The 10,387-nt window shown below is 43.5% G+C and overlaps 1 pseudogene; it reads left to right on the plus strand.

Annotated features, from left to right (window-relative positions):
* The first annotated feature begins 4,817 nt into the window (after nt 1-4,817).
* On the plus strand, nt 4,818-8,993 carry LOC140217275 (uncharacterized; annotated as a pseudogene).
* Nucleotides 8,994-10,387: the final 1,394 nt, after the last annotated feature.

The following is a 10,387-nucleotide window of genomic DNA, read 5'->3' on the forward strand; positions in this document are numbered from 1 at the left end:
TTTTTATTTTCTCAGGTTAAGCGCGTAGGTTTTCAGTAAAGTGCGTGATTTGCACTAAGCGTTCTTAGTTCCATTAGAGCGTGTCCTGTGTGGACGGAAGGAAGCAGATTTATGACTGGTTTGTTCGTGTGTGTTGAGGGCAGCCGTATTCTGACTTCTCTAGTGAGCGTGCGTGGAACGAGTTGTTGGCAGACGCATTTTTAAAGGGTTCTGCGGTGTGCGTGAGTTACGCAAGTTTAATTGTTATTTTAAGTTACGTGTCCTGTGTGGACTAAAGGAACAAATGTGAGTAAGAGTAATGAAACGTTAGCCTACGACGCAAGTACGCGTTCTGATTAGTGACCACAAGGCTAGCGCGCTTGTCATTATGTACTTGTGAAGTTGACCAGACTGTTCAGTGGCACCAATACGTGCGATAAGTACGCCACTGCGCTAGGGTGAGAACAGGCTGTTCGCGTAATTAGGCCACAACAAAAAATACGAGATATTGAAGACAGAGCCCGGCGTAACAATCTGATTGTGTTTGGTGTAAAGGAAAGTGTTAACGAGACGCGAGAAGACTTAGAAGATAAGGTCATCAGGGACATATTTTTCACACGGCTTGGTGTCAAACCGACGTCTGTCGAAAGAATTCACAGACTTGGTAAACGAAAAAATGACCGTGATCGACCTGTTATTTTACGCTTGTACGACTACAATGAAAAAACAGCTATCTTCAAAAGCTGTAAGAAACTGAAAGGCACGAGGATAAGTATCGCTGACGACTACTCGTACGAAACGCTTCAAAAAAGAAAGTTGCTCTGGCAGTCGGCTAAAACTGATAAAAATGAAGGATCTAAGGTAAGGCTTGTTCATGACAAGCTTTTCATTAAAGACATCCCCTATACATGCGACGCCCAGTCTAACTGTAGGGTGAGGATGCGCAGTAACGCCGAAGCCGGCCCCCGTGGCCAAGACTGACAAAGAAAGAAGCATGAACTCAGGCTGATAAACGTAAATGCTCGCAGCATTGTGAACAAGGTTGACGAACTTGAATGCGTGTCGCTATTACATGATCCACATATATTAGCAATAACTGAAACGTGGCTGCATGAGGGTATCGCGGACGATGAAGTTTTTCCCGGCGCATATAACGTCCTGCGTACAGATAGGGCGTCGAGAGGCGGAGGCGTTGCACTGTTAGTTAAAAATCACTTAGATATGAAGTTCTGCCGTCAATTTATGCGCATGAAAGCGTATGGTGTAAGTTGTTTTTTCACCATTTTGCGTTGGTGATCGGTGTAATTTATAGACCCCCGGGAAGCCTTATTGAGTTCTTTGAGAAGATTGATCAGCATTTAACAACACTAACTACAGATAGAAGTAAAGTTATTTTGATGGGTGATTTCAACTTACCGGGAGTAAATTGGGATGCAAGAATCCCTGGGACACTTGAGAGGCCACATGCGGAACTTATGCTGGAAATCATGGTGAAACATGGCTTGGTTCAAGTGGTCGAGAAACCTACGCGAATTCAAGGAAATTCCAGCGCCCTTTTAGACCTCTTATTCGTATCTGAGAGTATATTTGAATATAATACTGAAGTGGTGGAAGGAATCTCGGACCATAAGATGGTTGTAGCCACTCTAAAAAATATAAACTGTTTAAATAAAAACCGGATAGCTCATGTCTATAATTTTAACCGAGCCGATGATACGGCCGTCTTAGATTATTTAGAATTGGCTTTAGATCGTATGCCGGAAGAAAATGATGTCGACAAATTATGGAGGTATTTTACAGAAGTGGTGACCTGTTCATTATCTCTCTTTGTCCCAAAAAGAGCTAAGCGTTTACATAAAAGCAATCCATGGGTTTCTCGTGAGCTAATACATTTAAAACGTCAGCTACGTCGTCCGCGGCAACGAAAACAAAAAAATCCCGAGAGAATATCGGCCCTTAGCACTCAAGTTCGTCAGAAATTAGGAGCGTCTAAAACGTCTTTTTTTGCTACAACATTGACTAATTACCTTAAAACATCACCTCAAAAATTTTGGCGATACGTTGCCCGATCAAAGCCTCCAAGCAATGGAATAATTGTAAATGATACTGTGTGCAACAATCCGCAAATTATTGCCCAAGAATTCAACATACTTTTTCGGTTCTGCATTCAGCCGAAGAGATGAGAGTGCTGCAATAGATTTAGAATGCGAGGACCATACTAATGATAGCATTTTTATCTCTAAAGAAGGTATAGTCGACATGTTGCTAAAATTGGACGTAAAAAAGTCTCCTGGTCCTGACAAAATACCGAATGAGTATTTAAAGCAATACTGCGAATGGATTGCATGCTTCTTGGTTAAAATCTTTTCTCTGTCATAAATAAATGGTGCATTACCAAGTCAATGGTTATTAGCGAGGGTTGTGCCTGTTTATAAGTCTGGAGACAGGCTAGACATTAGGAACTACCGTCCGATTTCCATAACCTGTACGGCTTGCAAAATCTTAGAACATATAATTAGTAAACAGTTAGTAGAACATATTGAAAACAATAACATTTTTTACAACAAACAACATGGTTTTTGAAGGCGTCTGTCAACTGTCACGCAATTATTTGAAACAATACACAGTTTTACAGAAGCCCTTAATTGTCGCGAACAAGTTGATGTCATTGCTCTGGATTTATCAAAGGCATTTGATAGGGTTAGCCATAGCAAGCTAATTGAAAAGCTTGATGGGTATAATGTAAATGCAAAAATTATTAAGTGGATTCAGGCCTGCTTACACAACAGACAACAGTTTGTTGAAATAGATGGCGAGTGCTCCTCTTGCCTTCCTGTATCATCAGGTGTACCTCAGGGCTCGGTCTTGGGTCCAATTTTGTTCCTACTGTATAATAATGATATAGCAACTGATGTACATCCTATGATTGAAGTGCGATTGTTTGCCGATGACTGCCTCTTGTTTTGTCGCGTAAAAGTGTTTCTGATGAAGAACGACTAAATGATGCTTTATGTCGAATTTATAAATGGTGTGAAAAGATGGCATATGCAAATCAATTTTGATAAATCTGTTTGCATGACACTTACGAATAAGAAAACTCCGTTGATGTTTTCGTACGCTGTAAAGAATAATGTCATTAAGCGTTCCACAAAGCTGAAATATCTTGGCGTAACTATCACTAGTAACCTCAACTGGAATAAATTCGTCGAAAACATATGTGGATCAGCCCAGCGCAAGCTTGTTTGTTACGGCGTAAATTGAGAGATGCTGCACCAGATATTAAACTTAAGGCATACACTACCCTTGTTAGACCAAATTTAGAGTATGCTTGTATAATTTGGGACCCTCACCAAAAATACATAACAGATAAATTAGAGCGCATTCAGCGAATGGCGGTTAGGTTTATTTTTTCTGATTACGACAAAACTCACTCAGTAACCTCCATGCTCACCAGGGCTGGTCTCACTACGTTGGCTGTGCGCAGGAAAATCGCGCGCCTTAAGTTTTTATATCAACTCTATCACAATAAGCTCAACCTGAATACCAGTTTGTATTTGAAGCCTCCTGGAAGGGTTTCACCACGAACTAACCACAATTACGCTATAATGCCTTATGTGCCAAGAGTTGATGTCTTTAAGCACTCTTTCATTGTCAAGACAATTGTTGAGTGGAATAACTTGAATTCTTGTGTGTTTCCGAGCAATAACAGGGTTGACTGTTTTGAAGAAAATTTGACTGCGTTCTTTGCGTGAACTTTGTGCTCTGTATTCCCACCTTGTAACAGCCCGGCAGGGCTCACAGTATTGGAAATAAAAAAAATAAAATAATAACTTAAGTATGTTCGGCTGTTTTCATTTTTTGTTTGCAACGGCAACGACCCATTGTTTTGCTACAACAATGACACTCTGGTCCTGTCGGCATTCGGGGAGAAATGGCTAGCGGCTTGGAAAGGTGGTTGGAACTGCTTTGTCGAAATTGGTGAAATAAAAGATCAGCGTTCATTTTGACTCAGTTATAGCCTGGCGAGTCAGGGGTGAAGAGCCTGCGCTTACACGTGGTGCAGCGCTCTGTTGTTTTGTTTGTTTGACGTACGTTCTCCAGGGCCCAGGATCCCGAAGTTCGTCAAACGAGGCTGGACACCAGTACCCTAAAGGTTCTTTCAGCGTTCCTCATGGCCAGCGAATTGAGTTCACCGGCCATTCCGAACTTCCGGGGCGAGGACGGGCTGTTAGATACCGGACCGTTTCCTGAGCCTACTTCGAGTTCACGAGACCACATCGAATCGCACCACAGCTAATTAGGGAGCGCAGAAGCACGGATACCACATTCCTGAGGCACGGCACGTGCAAACAAGTTGGCGGACCCCACTTCGTGTGCCGCCGGTGGAGCTATTAGTCTTTTAGCAGCGCTACGGAAAGTACGGGCATACGGGACGGTATTACCGTTCTGTCTTACCGTACCGCGTCGACCGAAAACGTTTTAGCTGTGCAGGTTGCTCGACACGGAACGGTAATATGACGATGATGATCGTGTCTATTGTAAATTAAAAGTGCTGCGTGCCGAGACCAATATAGTTAGTTTATATATATGTATTTATATATATATTCATATATGCAAAACGTCTATAAACCTTTGACTAGCAGCATTTACTTTTGCTGTCAAGCCCAAGCCTTGTTTTATAGGTGCGTGCATGCGCCCGTGGTTAGCCGGTTGGCTGCTGGGTCACTGCGAAAGCTCACTGTACGTGGTTAGGCTTCTGCAGGACCGCGTTGCAAGTCTGCGTTGTATTGGAGGTTTTTCTCTTTGGGCACCGCATAGGTGAAGTTGACTAAGTGCCAATGTCACATCGCGGCCTGTTTAGCGACAATCTCCTACTGCGCTCTCTGTCATGCAGAGAAATAGATGACATTTGTCTCCTGCAACCGGAGCCAGCGCCACGCCGAAATTTATACGACCGCGGTTTGCTGGATGTGGAGACGATGGACAGCGACGAGTTTTCCACTTGTTTCGCTTTCGAAAGATGGACTTGGCAGACCTTGCATCGGCTCTGCTGATTCCCGAAGAGGTCGTCAGTGCCCAGCGCGTCCGGGTTCCAGGCAACGAGGCGCTCTGTATGACACTTCGACGCCTGGCCTACCCCAACCGTTTGTGCGAGCTGGAGCTCTTGTTCAACAGGCACAGCTCTGTGCTGTCAAGCGTCGTGTCTTCAGTACTAGCTCATATAGAGCACTACTTCGACCACCTGCTGGCTGACATGACTACGCACAAGTGGCTAAACTTGCTCGCCGTCGAGAAATTCTCCGAGGTGAGTCGGCCTAGTAAAACTCCTTCAGGCACGAATCGCGATGGACTGTCGATACATGAGTCACATTTACGCAACTTTATTCGAAGGCACTGGACACTCCATAAACAGACGTGCATTAAGATTAAATTCTGCAATGCCTAATGATTCATCATAATTACAGTATATCTATTGTGCAGTCAGTAAAGTTGCTTTTCTGCATAACATTCAACAGCTCGAAGTACATGCGCATGTTAGGCGTTACGAGAAATGAAAAGTTCCGTTGAGCGCGGCACGTTGGACGCGCCATCCGATACCTCGGCCTCACGGGCACTCGATCGAAATCAAGCCCAGTCTGCATCGAAATTCTCGAGCGAGATTCGCTTTTTTGCGTTACTCGCTGGATGGAGCCAGTCACGATCGAGAAACTTGTAGTGCCTTAGGCAGAATGGTTGCCTGTAGCAATATCTAGCAGGTGGAAGTGAAAGGATGCAGGGGGCTCATTACACCCACAGTTCGATGCACGCTGCTTTTTATTTGCTACCACTGGACATGTTGGGCAAACAAATGGCGACACCAATGTGCACATCATGCGTGAAGGAAAAAATGTAAGCTTAATTTTCTTGAGGACCTCGCTCAAATAAGTCAGTTAAGCTGTTTCACCTTGTCTGCTTCCATTTTTACCACATCAGAGAAGATACACGTCAAAATGTGCTGGTTGCACATTAGAAAACTTGGGGAGGGAGGGAAGGGGGGCGTTATGTTAGCATTGCAAGTGAGGAACTCGCTTTGACAAGGTTTGCTCACTCTATCACCCTTAACTTCTATGCAACAACATATCTTTTCAACCTTCCTCCTGTGCTCAATCTTCAGCTGTTATTCTTTTTCTCAGGCTGTCCATGCAAAGGGTGCCCCAATTGATAATTGCTGGGCCTTCATCGATGGAACGGCACGTCAGATTTGTCGCCCAACGGTGGACCAGCAAGAGCACTATTCAGGGCACAAGAGGCACCACGTGCAAAAATATCAAGCGGTGATGTGCCCAAATGGCATAGTTTGCGAACTGGATGGGCCTTTCAAGGGGCGACGTCATGATGCGGGTGAGTGCGTGTGATCCAAAAGCTCGAGAAACTGTGTGCATGTAGTTGCCCAGGTAATAGAACCTCTGTGTTAATTTACTTGCGGTGTGCTTTCAGACATTGGTACCAAATTTGGCAATCTTTTTATTCACTTTATGGCAAAGTAGCTGCTTTCATTTATGATTACTGAAAGCTCTGAACTAAGTTTGTTGGCATTTGAAGAGCTCATTGGTTTTATTTCTGGCTTGTACACATCAGGCTTGCTGTACAACAGCACAGAAGTGCATATCTTAGTGGTTTGAAACTTGACCCTTAGGTTGTTGGCCTTACAGTTGAAATATGTGGCGAGATCATAAAACAGAGCCACTTTTCAGCCCATGAGTCAAGAATAATGCATCACTGTTGCATGAGAATTAGTGTGGCAACCACTGGCTTGAGACAACCTAAAATGTCAAGTGAAAATAGAAAGAAGGAAACGGGCATCGGGTTGTGGAAAATTTAATGCAGGAAAACTTCATATCTGCACGTCTGTCGTGCTTTGGCTGTAGCAATAAAGCTATCGTACCGCACGGTGGAGCATTGGGCCACTTTATTTCAGCACGAATAAAGCAGTTGTTGCAGTAACTGTGTGCTGGCAGACCTGCACATTGACCATTCAAATATACATGCATCTTCTGCATATTGACATCTTGACAAGCACAAGAGTTCGTTTCTAAACAACAGACCTGGCAAAATGCCACATAAGAGCGGCAGTGTGTCTTCCAATCAAATCAAAGAATGTTTATTATTTGCAAAGCTGGTACATATTGGGTGAAATATACGGAAGGAGGTCCCATAGCTCATAGCCGCAAGGCGACCTGTTTTGAGGTGCATGAAGAAAGTTGGAGTCTAAAATAACACATAGGAAGGAACATTGCTTAAGAGCACATAATTTAAGTTGTTAGAATGTCATTGCTAGAGAGTAGGCTGAAGTTTTAAAGGTAGAGTTAAAGATCATAAATGTAGTTTTAGATTTATTAATCTGTAGAGTTGAGATTCCACCATTCCGTCAAGTTGTTGAGGTCAATATTGTATGTAGTTTGGGAAAGAATTGATGAGTCTATTCCTACTATTGTTCTGTCATCTGCATAGAGCATAGGTGTGGAGTTAAAGACAGTTGGCGATATCGCTAATGTAGATGACAAAAAATTCATGCAGAACTTCCTCAGGTAGCTCTCTAAGTATGCGGAAGCATTGTGCCACTTGCTTATCTCCACGCAGCCTGGTGTCATTATCAGCATTATGGAACTTCATCTGACCAGTATAAACTCTTATCAACCTTCATTGATTGTTTGCTGCACGTTTGATAGCGAACATAAGGCAGGTTTAATTAAGATAGAGTTCATTACAGCACTTAAACCCACGATCATTGGTGTTAATTAACTTATGGTTAGTTTAGCAAAGGTGTTCCAAAACCATCACTACATTTGCTGAGGGGGATATGCAGTGTTTTATTGATGGTTTGAATGCTTGTTTTGAGCTTGTTCTTATTGAAACATATGATGTTCTGTGTTGTATGGGTGATTTGAATGAATGTATGCACTGTTCGCCTCACTTTGCTCAGTGCTTGTAGCCTCTGCCTTGCATAGGTATGAGCAGTTGCATTTTTTGCTTGCTTAAGGGCTATGAACCATTGCTTAAGGGAGTATGAGCCATTCATTGTCTTATGTGATAAATTTCTCATAGGGTAAGCATAGAAATGCTTACGCACTTAATCGAAGCGGTCCACTTGCAGAGCCTTTAAATAAGCCTTTTGTCGTAACTTTGCAGTTAGAGATTACTCCAGGAATACAAACAGTTATACCCCTGTAAAGCGGGCAAGTTAAATGCACTTATGGGGACGGGACTTTAGGCTACGTGGTGCTAAACGGAAAAACAAAGCGCTCACAGTTAAAAAAAAAAAGCGACAACTTAAGAACATGTTTTTTGAAAGTGTAGATTAAAAAGAAAAATCTTCTAAAAAGTTACTGTTTTACATTGTGTTATAGATACAACCCAAATTTTAACATTTTATTTGCAATATTGGGTCACCCAGTTTGATTTAATATCGGTCAAAAAGGCTTTGTCGGCGCTAAATATTTCCTGACCAGACGGGTTTCTGTTGAACCCTGGAATCTACATAGGTCTACTTAATAATGAAATATTTGTTTTAGTATGTGAATGTTAAGTGCATCACCACTGTTTCTGCACGATCTTAAAAAAAACATTCTTGCATTTCAGGCATTCTCAAGGAAACTAAGCTCTACGAGAACCTTGAGAAAACCACAATGGGCAGGAAGTTTGTCATTTATGGCGACCCAGCCTACCCTTTGCTCCCACTCCTATACAAGCCATTTGGAGGCACTACCCTGCAGACTTATGAAGCGTTCTTTAACAAGGGCATGAGCAGGGTGCGACAAGCTGTGGAGTGGGGCTTTGCTAAGGTTGCCACAGAGTTTGCTTTTGTGGACTTCCACAAAAATCAAAAGATGTCATATCAGAGAGTGGGGCGCATGTACCGTGCGGCAACCCTTCTTGCCAACTGCCATACGTGTCTGTATGGCAGTCAAGTGTCTGACTTTTTTGATGTTTGCCCCCCGTCACTTGACGAGTATCTGGTGCCACATTCCACATGAGATTTTACAGCTAGAATCCCCTTTAGAATACTTGAGCAAATGTCCTTAGCATTTACTTGTGCAACAGAGCATCACTGATAATGTTAAGGATGGCATGTTGAAGGGACACTAAAGGCAAATACTAAGTCAGTGTGGACTGTTCAAATACCATTTCAGAAACCTTGCAACACTTGTTTTGAGCCAAGAAAAGACTTAGTTTACGAGAAAATTGCATCTTAAGGGCCCAAATACCTTTTTCGAAATTAATATCTCCCACCACCCAACTGGGGGAGTGGTGACGTTACATACGCCTTCACCACCCTTTGCTGCCGTCGGTGAGTAAAACGGCACCCGGCAGACGGCGGTACTAAGCCAAGGCAGAGCAGTGGATTTGCCACTGCAGCTGCTTTTCGGTCAAGTGGCGTAGACCACTCGGGAATCCCGCAATATCACGTGGAAGGTGAATTCTCTGCTACTTGCATTTTGTGCGAGTTTCGCAAGCCAGCAAAACCAGCGCAGCACTATGCGATAACGAAACTACTGAAACGAGAAAGTGTGGGCAGGGCAGAGTCGAGCGAAAACATAAGCTTTCGACCGCCTCTGTAATTATCAAGGGCAATTTCAATTAGTTCTTTTTTCTAAATATGAAATAGAACTGTACAAGTAGCACTAATCTATCACTTTATCATGACTTAATACTTGCCTTTAGTGTCGATTTAAGTGCACGCAGACAGCAGATGTTTAACTATGTTGCATCATATAACCTTCGAAGACCAGCTATGTCGTTGGCTGATTTTACGTTTGAAAGATGTTGAAGTGCCGTCTAATGGTGCTGAATAATTCTTGTTCGATCGCTGAACCTTTCCTTCAACAGTACATTGGCATCTGCGTAGCATGATTCGGACGTGGGCAAACCAGAGATCGCTGCTGCTGCATCAAAGCATTGAGGCAGATGGTCTGTTCACATTTTTCCCAGAAGCCTGTCCACCTATTGAGGTCACCCTTGAACGTTGTGAGAAGAGGTTTATTAGCGGCTTATTATGCAAACGGCACAGCGACCTGGATTGGCGAGGCAGCCTGAAGCACCATCCAAAAAGGTGCCGCAACCAGCAACGTGAGCAGAGTCGAGCTGTGCGTTTTAGCAGGGGAATAGCGAACCAGCTGGGTCCTGTTCCTGCGTACAGCACCAGTGTCGGTGTTAACCCAGTAGGACCGAGGCTCATCAACTGGGGCTTGTACTGTCACTTTGCACTTGAAGTCTGTCAACCAGACATCTCCGTAGAATAGATCCGGCAGGTAACAGACTCCGTGACGTCTATCAAAGTCTTTTCTTTTAAGTTTCCGGGACTGTTCCTCGAACTTCCGAAGGCTCTCTTGATCCGGCAGTTGGGGTGTCAGCTTGGTGGAATTAAGAG

This window comes from Dermacentor andersoni, chromosome 4, assembly GCF_023375885.2.
Source record: "Dermacentor andersoni chromosome 4, qqDerAnde1_hic_scaffold, whole genome shotgun sequence".
Lineage (NCBI taxonomy): Eukaryota > Metazoa > Arthropoda > Arachnida > Ixodida > Ixodidae > Dermacentor > Dermacentor andersoni.